The following is a 16,301-nucleotide window of genomic DNA, read 5'->3' as shown; positions in this document are numbered from 1 at the left end:
CGCGTGGAGTTGCGAGGCACGTGGGCGCGTGAATAGTAACTTTGAATTTTCTTATCAAATGGTAAGATCAATGTCCATGGGCTGTATCTTGAACATAGAGGAGTAGAACCTTTTTTTCTTGGATTTGGGATTGGGCCAAGGAATGCAAAAGATGTTATGTTCTAAATTTCTATTCTTTATAAATGGTTGATTGATTTTGATTTGGTTTTAAAGCACTTAATGCTTATGATTTTGAATTATTTTAATTTCATGAACATAGGTGTCAAAGGATGGGTTGAGAGGTGAATTTTGATACTAGAATTTTTGAACAAAACATTGAATCTTGAATTAAGGTTTCTTGAGGATCCATTAGATTGTCACATAACTCAAAGGATTAAATTAAGTGTAATCACCACAAGAGAAGGGATTAGCTAAATTAAGCACCTTGTTATATCTTGAAAGAGGATAGCAAGTATTTAAGGATGACCCATTTTTGAGATCAGTTATACCAAACAGAGAAGAGTACAGAGCAATCCTAGGATAATTTAAACTCGAATTTCCCCAAGCCATTATCCTTAATCACCTTTAGCTTTTGTTCATTGTAGCATTTTAGTTTATTTTCTTTAATTTTTCTCTTTCTCATTCCACATTAGTTTGTTCATCTTGATAACTTAATTGCAATTATTCAATAATTGACAATTTAGTCACTATGGGAACAATAACTTTATTACTATTTGACAACCGTGCACTTGAGGAATAGATCAAGGTTTTGGCTCCATTATCGGTGATTGAATATTCTTAATATTGACAGTAATTGCAAACTGATTATGCTAGACATTTTATTTTCACTTTTCTCATTATTCTCTAGTTATTTTAACTTTGCTTTGTTTTTCTTGTAGACAAGTTGATTGTTAATGCATAGGTTTGGAAGCTCTAAAAATATTGTGGAATCAAATCTGGAACTTGAAAAACATTTATCATCTGATATCAAAGAAAAAAAGGGTTCAAGAATCCTAGGACTCTTTAAGCATCAATAACAATAATAGAACTTTAATAGATATTTCTACACCAAATTCTCAAGGATTGCATTTAAGCGTTACGAGACCTATAGTGGAAGCCAATAATTTTGAGTTGAAGCCTTCACTTCTTCAAATGGTTATTGGAGGCACTCTCACTGAGGATCCTAACTTGCATCTTTCAGATGATTCTTGGAATATTCTTATTCCCTAAAGTTCAATGGGTCTTAACAGATGCTATTAATCTTAGGGTTGTTTAATTTCTCCTCTAAGGGACAAATCTTGAGCATGGCTACATTCTCTTCCCACTGGATCTATTATAACTTGTGATCAGTTGCTTCAAGCCTTCTTAGCCAAGTATTTCCCATTGAGCAAGGCTACCTAGTTGAGAAATCAGATTACTAACTTTGCTCAAAAAGATAATGAATCCTTGTATGATGCATTGGACAAATTTAAGGAGCTATTGAGATTATGCTACCGCCATGGTTTGAAGAAATACTTGATTGTACACACCTTTTATAATGAACTAAACTACTTCCTCATGCTCATATTTTTTTTGATGCCAGTAGCTGGTGGAGCACTAATGTACAAGAATGTCAATGAAGCTCACAAGCTTATTGAGGATATGGCTCTTAATCATTACTAATGGAAAAATAAAAGAGACACATAACAAATGGTTCTGGCAAAGTATGATGTTGACACTTTGAACCTTATAGCAGCTAAGGTCAATGACTTGACTCAAAAGTTTGATTAGCTGAGTGCAAATTCCATGGGCATTGTTAATGCTTCATGTGAAATTTGTGGTTGTATTGGGCATGGAGCCACAGATTGTCAGTTAGGAAATTCTTTTTAGGACTCTCCTATGGAGCAAGCCAGCTATGTTAACAATTTCAACCCAAAATTTCAAAATGACCCCTTTACAAATAGCTATAAACTTGGAAGGAGAAACCATCTTAATTTTTTCTACGGAAACAATCAAGCTCAAGCGGGACCAAGTAATTCTCGACAGCCACCTGGGTTTCAGCCAAGGCCTCTTAATCCTCAGTCACTATAGAAATCCAATTTAGAAGTGTTGCTTAAAATGTTTGTGGTGGCTTAAACCAAGGAAAATGTGCAATTTTAAACAACAATGTTAGCTTATGGGAAAAGCAATCAAATAGTTAACTTCCAAGGTTAATTCTCTAGCAACACACAACAAGATGCTAGATTCTCAAATAGCCCAACAAGCAAGCTCCTTTTCAAGACCTTAAGGCATGTTTCCAGGGAAGCTTGAAATCAATCTGAGTGAGCATTGTAAAGCTATAATCTTAAGGAGTGGCAAGCAATTGGAAGAACCTATGGTGAGATAAGATGTTAAAAAAATTTTGATGCATAATTAACTATAAATGAAATTCTCTGATTTTATTGAAAATATAATAGAGATTTTCATGGATGACTTTTCAGACTATGGTACCACTTTTGATAGTTGTTTGGCTAATTTATGTAAAGTATTGTGCAAGTGTGAAGTAGTGAACCTTGTCGTCAATTGGGAAAAGTACCATTTTATGGTGCATGAAGGTATAGTGTTGGCCCACTTGGTGTCTGAGAGTGGTATTGATGTAGATAGGAAAAAGGTTAAGGCGATTACCTTTTGAGGTGATGTGTGATGTGAGCAACGATACCATATGAGACGGCTAGGACAAAGAAAGGATAAGAAGTTGTATGCAATCTATTATGCCAGGAGAACCTTGGATGAAGCTCAAGTCAATTATGCCACAACTGAAAAAGATTTGTTAGTTGTCATCTTCGCTTTTGATAAATTTAGGTCATATCTTGTTGGGTCCAAGGTAATTGTCTATACTGACCATGCTACCATTAAATAATTGTTAAGCAAGAAAGACACAAAGGCATGTTTGATCCTATGGATTCTTCTTCTCCAAGAATTTGACCTTGAGATTAGAGATAAAAAAAGGGAAGAAAATGTGGTAGCCGATCATCTTTTGAGATTGCATCAAGAACCAAATGTAAATGGGGAGGATGAATTACCTATGAACAACTCTTTTCCTGAAGATGAAATTGAAAACATCCTTGCTCATTGTCACTTTTCATTATATGGTGGCCACACTAGCACTTCAAAAACTGCCGCAAAGATCCTTCAAGCTAGTTTTTATTTGCCAAGTCATTTCAAGGATGCTAGAAATTTTGTAATGGCTTGTTTTAGGTGTCAAAGGATAGCCAATATTTACGAAGACATGAAACGGCCTTGAACAATATCATGGAAGTGGAGATTTTTGATGCTTAATAAATGCCTAAATGTATGTATTTTATACATATTTGTTGTGTATAATTTGGGTATTTTCTTAATTAATCGGTGCCCTTTTATGGTTTTATTGGTTTCTTTCATGTTACAGAGATAAAAGAAGAGTAGGTGAGCTCGACAACATAATTCAAGAAGAAATCGACATAAAAAATGATGTTTTAGATCCCCGATATTGTAGCAACACTGTAGCATCCTAAAGCATGAAGATTTTAAGAAAAACACTAAGTCTGGAATTCCACAAGGGCAACCTCACGGCCTTGAAGATGACCACAAGCCGACTAAAAAAATAGCATTGTAGCAGTCACTATAGCAACTTACTGGAAACCTGGTAAAATTCTGAGGATCATCATGACCCGTTTACTGACCATAAGCCAAGCCACAAGCCATCTCGAGATCATCTTTCTAAGGGGGTTTTTAAAGGGGAGGAGGCTTTGTTCTTGGAGCTCATCACCACCATCTTCGATTTGAGCTACAAGAGGGTTAAGAAAGAGCATTTCCGATGTAAAATTTGATGGGGAGAGTGAGATTCGGCAAGATCCACTACTAGAACCACTTTTAGAGGAGGTTTAATACACAAGGGAAACCATCCCTTGATTGGCGTCTTTGGAAGATCTTCTAGAAGGGATTCCAAGCGTCATTTGGCCTACGATCTTTTGTGGGAGTTTGTCATGCTTTGTTTAGTTGTTTTCATGGACTTGATTATGTATTTTGCTAGTATGGACAACTAAATTCCCAAGGTCACGGGATGTAGATGAACCTTGGGGGTAAACTTGTGTAGATTGTATGCTTTGACTTGTTTACTACATTTGGTATGTTTTGGATCCATTCTTGGTGTAGTTTGATGCTTTGGTATGCATGAGAACTCTGTGTATCAATTTCTTCATTATACTAGATTGAATGACCAATGCCCTTGTATTAGACACACTACACTTGGAAGTGATATATGTATTACTACGCCGTGATCATTGGGTATTTTGTACCCCTCCAACTCTAGGGTTGTTCCTAAATTGTGTTTCGACCCTAGATTGAGAAGCCCCTTGCCCTCATTGTAATCATAGGAGGATTTGGTTGGATAAAATTTCGTATCAATACTCATACCGGATTAGGGGTTTATCATTGTGATCATCTGGTTGGCCTAACTTAGGCTTTTCTTTGTCAAAACTACCATTTGCATGATAGTTGTAGCATCATTTGCAATTTAGTAGCCCCAAGATGATCCTTATCTGTGACCGATTTTCCTCCTTTATTATCTCCCGTAATTTGCCTTCACCATAGACATTCTAGCAGAGTTTTATTTGTTACTTTGTAATTTCATTGCACCACTTGAAGTTATAGGTTAAACAACAAGCAAAGAGGACGTAAGAGTAATCTCGGGCCCTAGCGAATATGACCCTCTCATGCGTGCGAGAGAGGTATTACTTGACGACCAGTATATTTGCTGGAGCAACAAAGTTTTTGGCGCCGTTGCTGGGACCCACGAGGAATACTCGGAAACCTTAGAGCTTGTTGATTTGACCGTTGTTTCGTTTATTTTTTTTATCTTGTTTTCATTTATTGTTTGTGTACATATAGCTTCATTTTCTTACTTTTTTTCCTTACTATCTTTTAAACTTGTAAGTGTTGACTTTTGGCCTTAAATATTGTGCAAGGTACCCATCTTATGACACGTGCAAGTCAGCAAACTTAGTAGAGCCTTACAATAAGTTTGAGAGGACATTGCATCAAAGATTAAGCCAAGGAATGAGAGTTCAAGATAACGTGAAATTCAGTTAAATCTAGTGAACCTTCGCTATAACCGAGCCTAGAAGAACTTTATTCGATTATGAGAGGCCAAAGTTAACTGTGGAAGAGTTCAATATACAAGCACTGTGTTGATGTGCAATTACTTGAATAGAATCAAGAACTTCTTGTATTACTCATCATTTTGGTCATTCTTCAATTTTGAAGGATACGGGATTCTTGGCTTGTAAGATGGGGGTGCCACCTCCTTCTCTTTGTTAGCTCTCTCCTTGGAAGCCTACCCTCAACCTCACGACCATTTCACAAAGTGATCACCTTCACATGTTCTCTCGGATTAGTCTCGGTATTACTCAACAAGCTTCCTTGTCGTCTCTCCGATAGAGACTTCGCAATTTTCCACAGTTGATTTTCTAGATTGTGCAATGTAGCGTTATGGTTGTGAAGTGTAGCCTCGACTGATTGGAACCGTGTATTCGATGATTGCACAAATCTAGTCAAGGCTTTCTCTAAGTCGTTCATCCAGGTTTCCAATCCTGAAACTCTATTCTCCATGTTCGGGACTTGTTGTTGTTGAAAACCCGGTGGTGCTATGGCCTTTTACTGCCTTTGATTACTCCATGAGAAATTGGGGTGGTTCCTCCACCCTTGGTTGTAGGTGTTGCTATAAAGATTACCTTGTATCCTTCTTGAATTGTCCACAAAGTCTACTTGTTTAGTCAGGGCTAAAGTAGCAATTGAAATAGGACAATCAGACGGCATATGCGAACCCCACAACCATCACAACTCATGATCGTGGCCACCCTCGGTGAAATCAATGTATCCAATTTATTGCTCAATGCCTCTACTTGGGCTGCTAAGGATGTAACCGCATCAATTTCATAGAGTCCGGCACTTTCTTCCTTTTCCTTGCATTCCATTGGTAGATATTCATGGTCATTTCCTCTACCAACTGTCGGGCTTCTTCAGGGATCTTGTTCCCCATTATACCTCCTACGGCGACATCTAGAAGTTGTCTTGTACTTGGATTCAACCTGTTGAAAAAGTCTGAATGATCATCCATTCGTGGAAACCATGCTGTGGACACTTCCGCAAGAGATCCTTGAATCGCTCCCATGTCTCAAACAAGGATTCAAGCTCCATGTGAAAAAATGATGATATTTCATTACGAAGCTTCGCCGATTTCCGTGGAAGAAAGTACCTTGCAAGAAAAGCTTCGACCATTTCATTCCATGTCGTGATGGATGCTGATAAACGTCTAAAAGTACATATTTCGCATGTATTTGTTTTGTATTATTCTTTACAGTATCTGTTGAATCGATGCCCTTTTTGGTCTAAATTGGGTTATTTTTACATTTCAAGCCTAGTAGAAGCCCTGGAGACTTGGCGACGCGATTGGGGATGAGTTCGGCATCAAAACATCATTTCTGAGCCGGGAGATTACTATAGCACAGTACTGTAGCAGAGTTATTGTACTAGTTTCACTTTAACAGTTACTGTAGCTCATTGCGGGCTTCTAGCACAAAACTGGATATCCCGAGGGGGCGGCATACGGCCGGTATACTGACTCGTTTACCTATTGGGATTTGGCATTTATAAGGCCTTGATGGGCATCTTTTGGGGGATCTTCTTCTTGATTCTTCATCTTCCTTGGGCAAGGACGGCTAGGGTTTTGACCACCACTTCCACACCACTTGAACCTGAGCTTGAGGAGGTCAAAAATTGATGAAATTTGAGCATTTCTCGGCAGGCAGAGCAAGAACGAGGAGGATCTAGCTCTATGGGCTACATTGTTAGGAGGTTGAAGACAACGGGATGCCACCCCTCCAAGTGGCGTCTTCGGAAGGTTTTCTCTGGGGATTCTTACGTGATTCGGTCTTCAGCATTTGAGGGAGTGTTCCTCATGTTTATTTTGTTTGTTTGTATGGATTATTTTGTTTCTTTGTTGAACATGAACAACTAAACCCCTAGGTCACCGGATGTAGGTGAACCTTGTGGGTGAACTTGTGATGTTTTGGATTATTTGAGTAGTTTATGCATGTTTGGCTTGTTGCGATCCTTGTTTGGTGTTCTTGATTATTTTGGTACATTTGATTGAGTGATGTATCAAATTCTTGGTAGCACTTTGTAGCATGATCAATGCCTTAGTGCTAGACTCCACCAAACTAGGTAGGGTTTATTGTATAAATATGCCATGACCATCGGGTATTTATACCCCTCCATTCCTAGGGTTGAAAACTACTTGTGTTTCTACCCTAACTTGTGAAAATTGCCATTCTCCTTGCAACCGTGTGGGAAGTTGGGCGGAAGAAATTCTGCGCTCAACACTTGCACCGGGTTAGGGGTCAATTGCCGTGACCATCGGGTTGACCTAGGTTTTGGTTTTCTCAGTCCAACTAGCCACGTGCTTAACTAATCAATTTCTTACTCACTTAAGTACCCCCCTCGGGAATCTGCATCCTTGAACGTTTTTCAACCTTGAGCATCTCCCGTGTTTGATTGTTTCATACTTCTTTAGAATTTCTTGCGCTTTTCATTTTGCTTTCTTTTCTTCTTTTCTCTTACCTTGGAATTGGTGAGCTAAACAACAAGTAAGAAGTCAGTAAAGTAGCTCCTCAGGCCCCTTGGGAATATGACCCACTTGTGTGTGCGCGAGTGGTTTATTACTTGATGACCCCGTGCGCTGGCTAGTGTTCACACTTTGTGTCGATCAAGTTTTTGGCACCGTTGCCGGGGACAATCACTGAGGAATATTTGGAAAGCTTTAAACTTCTTGATTTAGCCTTTTTCTTTTCTTTTGTTTTCACTCTTTTTTGTTGTTTTTGTGTTTCTCTTGTTTTGGTTGATGACCTTTGGTAATTATTCCATCTTTGTGTTCTTACTTTTAACTAACATCTTGACTCCTCATTCCGTGTAGGTACACATCTTAAGACATGTGCGAGTCAAGCTAGCTTGGCTGAACCCGACCACGAGATAGAAAGAACCTTACATCAATGATTGAGAGAAGCGATAGAAAGTTCTAGACCACAAGAGATTCGAGTTGAGTCGAGTGAACCATCAGTCATGACGGAGCCCAGGAAGACCCAATCGGAATATGAAACGCCACAATTCACCGGAGAAGAATTTAGTGTCCAAGTACCAACTGTCCCGGCTAATAACTTTGAAATCAAGGCGAGTACCATAGGGATGATTCAGAATTCAGTACAGTTTGATGGTCTAGGTAATGAGGACCCCCACGCCCATCTTGCTCAGTTCCTTCAAATTTGCTCCACTTTCAAGATCAATTCAGTGTTAGATGATGCCATCAGACTAAGATTGTTTCCGTTCAGTTTGAGAGGTGCAGCATACCGATGGCTCACATCCTTAGCTCCTGGGTCCATCACCACTTGGAAGGAAATGGTTGAGAAGTTCCTGGCCCGATATTTTCCTCCAAGCAAGATTGCAAGACTGAGACAGGAGATATCGTCTTTCAGGTAAGGTGATATTGAGACACTTTTTGAAGCCCATGAACGATTTAAAGATCTTCTTTGCAAGTGCCCTCACCATGGTTTCCCTGCTTGGATGAGAGTGCAGATGTTGTGTAACGGGTTGAATTATGCTACTAGGCAATTAATTGATGCAACGGCAGGTGGTTCTTTAAGCAACAAGCTTCCTGAAGATGCTGAGGAGTTAATTGAGAATATGTCCAGAAATGAGTGTCATTGGAGCACTAGACATAAGCCTCCGAGGGCTGCAGGGCTGTATGAGGTGAATGAATCCACAGCATTAGCTGCGAAGATTGATGCCCTGACGAAACACATCACTGTGAATAGTTCAAAGTATGACGCCCTAGCACGAAAAGTTGACCAACTCATGTTAGGGCCCAGTTCAGGTTCCAAGGCCATTATGTTATGTGACACTTGTGGGGCAAGGCATATAACATCACAATGTCCTATTTTTGTTGCCCCATCACCTCCTGTAGAAACAGTTGATTATGTTGGGGGTGGAACAAAAGGACCACGGAATCAATTTGGCAACACTTATAATTATGGTTGGAGAGGCTTTTCAAATCACTCTTGGAATCAAGGCCAGTCTCAGTACAGACCTTCAGCATCACAGGGAAGGCAATACCAAGCCCCTCCTCCACAAGAGAAGAAACTCTCCACAGAGGATATTTTGGCCGGATTCATGATTAGCACGGAGGCATGTTTTGCGAATAATGAAAAGAAACTTGATGAATTCTGCACTGTATTGAGAAATGTTCAAGCATCCATCCAATCTTTGGAGAACCAAGTGGGACAGCTTGCTCGTGGACAATTTGAATGATCCTCGGGGAGTTTGCCAAACAACACCGAAAGCAACCCAAGGGAACAATTAAAAGCTATTACTTTGAGAAGTGGTAGTCAGTTGGAAGCAAGGGAAAAAGAGATCCCAAGTGCTTCCAATGATGGGGTAACCATCCGGGAAGACTCGAATTTGAGTGAAGATGCAAGCAAGGAGAATGGGAGGAAAACTGTTGAAGATTCCCCCAATTCTAACATTTCAAAGGGGCACGAATATAAGCCTGTGGTACCATACCCCTCAAGACTCAAACAAGATAAAGATGAAGCCCAATTCAAGAAGTTCCTTAGTATTTTCAAGCAACTCCACATAAATATTCCAATCATTGAGGCACTAGCTCAAATGCCAAAGTATGCCATGTTTTTATAGGAGCTTCTTACCAACAAGAGAAAGTTAGAGGAACAAGGCATAGTTGCACTTACTGGGAACTGCTCGGCCATTCTAGAGAAAAAGCTGCCACAAAAGATGAAGGATCCGGGTAGTTTTGTAATTCTTTGTGTAATTGGTGAAGGAATGACGGAGCATGCTCTAGCCGATTCTGGGGCTAGCATAAATGTAATGCCATACAACTTGTTCTTGAAGCTGGGGTTAGAAGACCTACGACCTACAAGAATGACATTGCAGCTTGTAGATAGGTCAGTGCGAAGGCCTCGAGAGGTAGTCGAAGATGTCCTTGTGAGAGTTGACAAACTCATCATTCCTATAGATTTCGTGATTCTGGATGTGGATGATGATGTTGAGGTTCCCCTAATTCTTGGACGCCCATTCCTTTACACGTCAAGGGCTCTAATTGATGTTAAAGAGGGCAAGATGACCTTGAGGGTTGGAGACGAACAAGTGGTCTTCACCCTCCTTGAAGCAATGAAGCACACACTTGATCATGATGACAAATTATACTTCACTGATAGTACTAATGTGATTATTTCTGATTGTGTTCAGGAGGTGCTCGCCTTAACCCCTTTGGATGAGTACTTGGATGAGTTAGCATGCCAAGATGCCGAGGAAGAACTCTCTCCTCCACCAACACAACAAATTAATCAAGTGGAGGGTAATTCACCACTCAATGGCAAGAAAATTAAAGGTATTAGGAAAATTTGGAGAAAATCAAAGGAGAAACAAAAAGAGAATAAAAAGATGTCCACATTACCGCCGAACGAGGTCAATCGTTTACTCTTTGGAAACTGTGGTAAATTTAAAGTTTTCTCATGCCTTTCATTGAATTTTTCAAGTGGCAACATAGCCTTAAATGCTCGAGGTAACTTCCCTCCATTTGTTCCATCATGATCGTTTGAGGTAATGCACGTCAAGCTAATGACGTTAAACAAGCGCTTCTTGGGAGGCAACCCAAGTTCATTTCATTTCTCATATTCTTTTTCTCGTTTGTTTTTGTGTGTTTAACTTGTGTTTTTTTAGTGTGGTTTTGGTTGTAGTTGTGTTTTTCATCATTTTTTTCATAGTCCATTAGCCTTATTTGTCATGTGGTCTTTGAGTAATTCTTGTTTTTTTGATGCAAGCTTGATGATGTTTTTGAGTGCTTTTATCGATGTTTCCAGCTTTATTTTTTTCAAGGTTTTTAATCATAGACGAAGTGTGCAACGCGTGGAGAATCGATGTGCATCAGGAAAATCCCGAGGACCATCCTTGCGGCCTCAAGGATGCCCCTCAATACTACCCGAGTGAGGGCTTTATAAGTAGGGTTTTGAGGCTGTTACTATTCATTCTTCTTTCCCATTCTTCTAACCTTTTCTCCCTCATTTCTCCACCGTTTTTGTTCATTTTTTTCTCTAGTTTGGTCTTCTCCTCCTCTTTTCCATTTTAGTGACATAAAATTGGATTTTGAGCAAGCATTTAGCCGGATCTAACAATTAACTTCACTCAACTTACTCTAGGTTGAAGGTTTGGTCTCTCACTCAAAACTTTGAGCTCTTCATGCTTTTGTTGGTGGAATTTCTTGGATTTTTGTTGTTGTGTGAACGCTTAGTAATTATCAAGTAGTTTTCCTTGATTTGTAAAATTTTTGGCTACTTTTACAAGCAAAGTTCTTGAAAATTTTTTCCGAAATTACTGTACTACTGGGCATTTTCTTGAATTTTTTCATTCTTTTGGTGCCCACTTTGCTTGGTAACCTAGTTGGATGATCTCCGCTTTGTTTGTGCAGGATGCCCATCAAGAGATTTGCTTCGAAGAGAGCTAGGAGGGAACCTTCTCCTCCCGGGCAAGAGCCAAGGTTTTCTAAAGAAGAACATAAAACACGTTATGCACTCCTATCACGCAAGGTGTTCGGCACAGTTAGAAACGATTGGGAAGCTTTGAGCATATTGGGATTAGATGGCATGGTGTTGGAGCTCATTTCACATGATAGTTGGGACAAATTATTTTCAATTGAAGAAGTCACATTCAAGGAACTTAGCTTGGAAGTCCTTAGCTCCATCAAGATAGTCAAGGAATACCCATTCACTCACCAATCTAACCACATCACTTTCCAAGCTTTTGGAAAGAAACGTCGTGTTTCTGAGGATGATATTGGTGTGTATTTGGGGTTATATACAGAAGCTTACCTAAGAACATCCACTTTCAAGCAATCTGTTGATGAAGTCCCACAGTTGAAGGCGAATGCATCTTATTGGAGTTCCATCTCGGCTAGCTCTCACACGCGAAAGGCCTCCCAACTCACGAATCCTGCTCACAGGTATATTCATGCTCTTCTGACTAGGAGTATTGGGGCCAGAACTGATTCTACTGAGGTAGTGACCCACCACGACCTGATTATGCTGTATAGCATCCTTGAGCGTCGACCTATCCATATGGGACACTTAGTGGCAGAGACTTTTTCCCATTAAGGCAAGTTTGTTCGTTTGGGAGCTAGCTTCATGGGACCTTACATTACTCGACTCATCCGTGGCATGGGATTGATTGACCACACTAGAAGCATGACTGTGGTGGGATCTATTGCCCCCTTAGGGATTCCAACCCTTGTCTCCATTGGGATTGTTGAGAAGCAGGGAAGTATTTGTCGCCTTACCTAGCAACAAAGATCATGCTCACAGGACCCCGACACTTCACGTGACACTGAGACTGAGTCAGAGTCTGACCGGGATGATAGAGAGGGTTCACCATCTTTGGCGGCCAGGTTTGAGTTATTTCGCACTGAGGTCTAGCAGCGGTTCAAGTGCCTTGAGAGTGGACAAAGGGAGATCATCACGGCACAACAGCGGATTGAGCACAACTTAGCTGAACTCCTGACCATTGCTCACAGCTCATCTTCATCGACCTCTGTTGCCACTACTTGTACTGCATCCTCATTTCTTCCAGCCTCTTAGACCCATGACATACCTTTGTTTATTTTGTATATGTTTTTCTTTTCTGTTTTGTTCATTGTGTGTTATTCAGACTTGTACTTTTGAGTTAGTTAGGTCTTTCCCCTACAATGTTCTCTTTTATTTATGTTGGAGCTATCTTTCCCATATTTTATTTCCATTTCCTCTTTAAAAATTGTGAATGATGATAAGATCATTGTTCTTTTCAGGGTTATTGATTCTGGGGAGCTTGCACTTATTGCCCTCATTGTTTGGCTTGCCCCTGATCCATGGGGAACAACTAGGAATCACACCATGGAGTCAGGGAAGTTTCTTCACTCTAATTCTTTGTTTATTGTTTTGCATTTCCCACTCTTCTCTGCTGACTTAGGTACATTAAGGGCAATGTACAACTTTAGGTGTGGGGATGGTTTCTTTTACTTGGAGTGTTTTTGTACTTATGCATGCTTACTACCTATGATAGCTATGATTTTATTGTTAAGAACTTCCTAGCTTGGTAGAATAATAGTTGTGAGCTAGACACTACAGGTGCTTGAATGTAGTTCTATTTCATCTTTAGTGAACCTATATACTTGTTCACGATTACTTTCACCTTGTACCCTCCAACCGACCCATCATAATGACTTTGGCATTAATTTGCTAAATTTTATGTTCAATGCACTTTTAAGAGCTTTTGAGTTCCTTTATTGTTTTCTCTAGCTTAAAGTGAACTATTGTAGCAAGTCTATACAAGGGACATGAGATATAGTTTGTACATGTGAGTAAAAAAAATTTGGGTCTATGACAGTATTCCTCTCCTAGTATAGCATGAATGCGTCTATGTAGACTGTATTCAAGTACGTTGTGTGGCTCTTGTGCCTAATCAACATGTGCATCCTTCAGAAAGATTGTAAAAATTTTTGTGCAGTCTACATTAGTCGAACTCAAGAAAAAAAAAGTGTGTATGTTTGTATATATGTGTGAAAGAAATAAGGTATCTCTTTGTTCCCTTGAAGCATGCTGCGTAGTCATTTGATAGTTAGATTTTTATCTAGGAAACAAAGGTCTCTTAATTGAGTATTGAGGATGCCTTTATCATCTTAATGTCATTATCATTATGTGTGGGGTGAATGGGCATCCTTGGGTAATCCAGGGTGTGGAGATCAAGGTGGGAGTTAACACACACTCACAGGAGCACTCTAGATGAGATAGAGCTATTATTACTTCACTATTCATTAAACAGCTCACATCTTGATTTCTGTCGATTCGTGCTTGTGGAGTTCTTTACTTTGAGCTTGAGGTCGTACTTTTAGCCGTTTATCTTCTTTCCCTTAGTTCTTCATGTTTGTTTGCTTGGGGACAAGCAAATGCATAGGTGTGGGGATGTTTGATAAACGTCTAAAAGTACGTATTTCGCATGTATTTGTTTTGTATTATGCTTTACAGTATCTGTTAAATCAATGCCCTTTTTGGTCTAAATTGGGTTATTTTTACATTTCCGGCCTAGTAGAAGCCCTGGGGACTTGGCGACGCAATTGGGGATGAATTCGCATCGAAACGTCGCTTTCCGAGCTGGGATTACTCGTAGCACAAGATTGTAGCGATTTCACCGTAGCACTTCATCGTAGCTCATCGCGGGTTTCTCAGCAGAAAACTGGATATCCCGAGGAAACGGCATACGGCCGGTACACTGACCCGTTTACCTATCGGGATCTGGCATTTATAAGACCTTGAAGGGCATCTTTTGGGGGATCTTCTTCTTGATTCTTCATCTTCCTTGGGCAAAGACGGCTAGGGTTTTGACCACCACTTCCACACCACTTGAACCCAAGCTTGAGAAGGGCAAAAAAGGAGGAAATTCGAGCATTTCTCGGCGGGGAGAGCAAGAACGAGGAGGATCTAGCTCTATGGGCTACATTGTTAGGAGGTTGAAGACAACAGGATGCCACCCCTCCAAGTGGCGTCTTCAGAAGGTTTTCTCTGGGGATTCTTGTGTCATTCGGCCTTCAGCATTTGAGGGCGTGTTCCTCATGTTTATTTTGTTTGTTTGTATGGATTATTTTGTTTCTTTGTTGAACATGAACAACTAAACCCCTAGGTCACCGGATGTAGGTGAACCTTGTGGGTGAACTTGTGATGTTTTGGATTATTTGAGTAGTTTATGCATGTTTGGCTTGTTGTGATCCTTGTTTGGTATTCTTGATTATTTTGGTACATTTGATTGAGTGATGTATCAAATTCTTGGTAGCACTTTGTAGCATGATCAATGCCTTAGTGCTACACTCCACCAAACTAGGTAGGGTTTATTGTATAAATATGCCGTGACCATCGGGTATTTGTACCCCTCCATTCCTAGGGTTGAAAACTACTTGTGTTTCTACCCTAACTTATGAAAACCGCCATTTTCCTTGCAATCGTGTGGGAAGTTGGGCAGAAGAAACTCTGCGCTCAACACTTGCACCTGGTTAGGGGTCAATTACCGTGACCATCGGGTTGATCTAGGTTTTCGTTTTCTCGGTCCAACTAGCCACGTGCTTAACTACTCATTTTCTTACTCACTTAAGTACCCCCCTCGGGAATCCGCATCCGTGACCGTTTACCAACCTTGAGCATCTCGCTTGTTTTGATTGTTTCATACTTCTTTAGAATTTCTCGCGCTTTTCATTTTGCTTTCTTTTCTTCTTTTCTCTTACATTGGAATCGGTGAGCTAAACAACAAGTAAGAAGTGAGTAAAGTAGCTCCTCAAGCCCCTTGGGAATACGACCCACTCGTGCATCCGTGAGTGGTTTATTTCTTGACAACCACGTGCGCTTGCGGGTGTTCACACTTTGTGTCGATCAGATGCTCGTGGTAAATAATGTAGCCACTATTTTGTACTTCCTTTTAGAGAGAATGGGATAGCCGTTAACCTTATAGCATCATCCGTAATACTGTTAATCTTCACCATGTCACAAACATCAAAGAAGTTTTCAATATGGTTGTTTGGCTCCTCATCAGCCAAACCATTGAACTGCGCCGACTGCTGTATCATTTGGATGAATGCTGGCTTTAGCTCAAAGTTCAGAGCTATCATTTGGATGAATGCTGGCTTTAGCCAAACCATTGAACTGCACACATTCACGTATCTTAGAGCGCCACTTGTGTTTTCTGGTTTTTTCTATCCAAGATTCTGCCAAATAGTGCGTTCACGATTTACTTTTGGCTTCTTTTCTTAATACTTAGCTTCACAACCCTACATGCGCAAAAGAAAACAAATACACATGTATTAGTACTTAAACCTGATAAAAGTAATGCTTATCATAAGGAAAGAACACTTCGCATTCTTAATACACAAGCACTTATCAGACTAACAATGCTAGCAAATAATTTTAAGATCAAAGCGAGCATAATCGGGCTGCTACAGAATTTAGTGCAGTTTGATGGTTTGGTTAGGAAGGACCCACACGCTCACCTATCCCATTTCCGTCAAATTTGTGGAACCTTTAAGATCAATTTAGTCTCTGATAATGTAATCAGGCTGAGATTATTCCCATGCAGTCTAAGAGGAGTAGCTTACAGATGGCTCACTTCCTTGGCTACTGGATCGATTACCACATGGAAGGAAACGGTGGAGAAGTTCCTTTCTAGATACTTCCTACCAAAGCAAGATTGCT

The 16,301-nt window shown here is 40.1% G+C and overlaps 3 non-coding genes across 3 annotated transcripts; 1 reads left to right on the top strand and 2 right to left on the bottom strand.

Annotated features, from left to right (window-relative positions):
• Positions 1 to 1,378: 1,378 nt before the first annotated feature.
• Positions 1,379 to 1,484, bottom strand: LOC120269738. Its single transcript, XR_005539377.1, has one exon. It is a non-coding gene; the product is annotated as a small nucleolar RNA R71 (small nucleolar RNA).
• A 4,616-nt stretch (positions 1,485 to 6,100) lies between these two features.
• LOC120269793 lies at positions 6,101 to 6,207 on the top strand. Its single transcript, XR_005539428.1, has one exon. It is a non-coding gene; the product is annotated as a small nucleolar RNA R71 (small nucleolar RNA).
• A 2,268-nt stretch (positions 6,208 to 8,475) lies between these two features.
• Positions 8,476 to 8,582, bottom strand: LOC120269691. Its single transcript, XR_005539332.1, has one exon. It is a non-coding gene; the product is annotated as a small nucleolar RNA R71 (small nucleolar RNA).
• Between the last annotated feature and the right edge of the window lie 7,719 nt (positions 8,583 to 16,301).

This window comes from Dioscorea cayenensis, chromosome 9 (genome assembly GCF_009730915.1).
Source record: "Dioscorea cayenensis subsp. rotundata cultivar TDr96_F1 chromosome 9, TDr96_F1_v2_PseudoChromosome.rev07_lg8_w22 25.fasta, whole genome shotgun sequence".
Classification (NCBI taxonomy): domain Eukaryota; kingdom Viridiplantae; phylum Streptophyta; class Magnoliopsida; order Dioscoreales; family Dioscoreaceae; genus Dioscorea; species Dioscorea cayenensis.
This window is presented reverse-complemented; position numbering and strand designations above follow the sequence as displayed.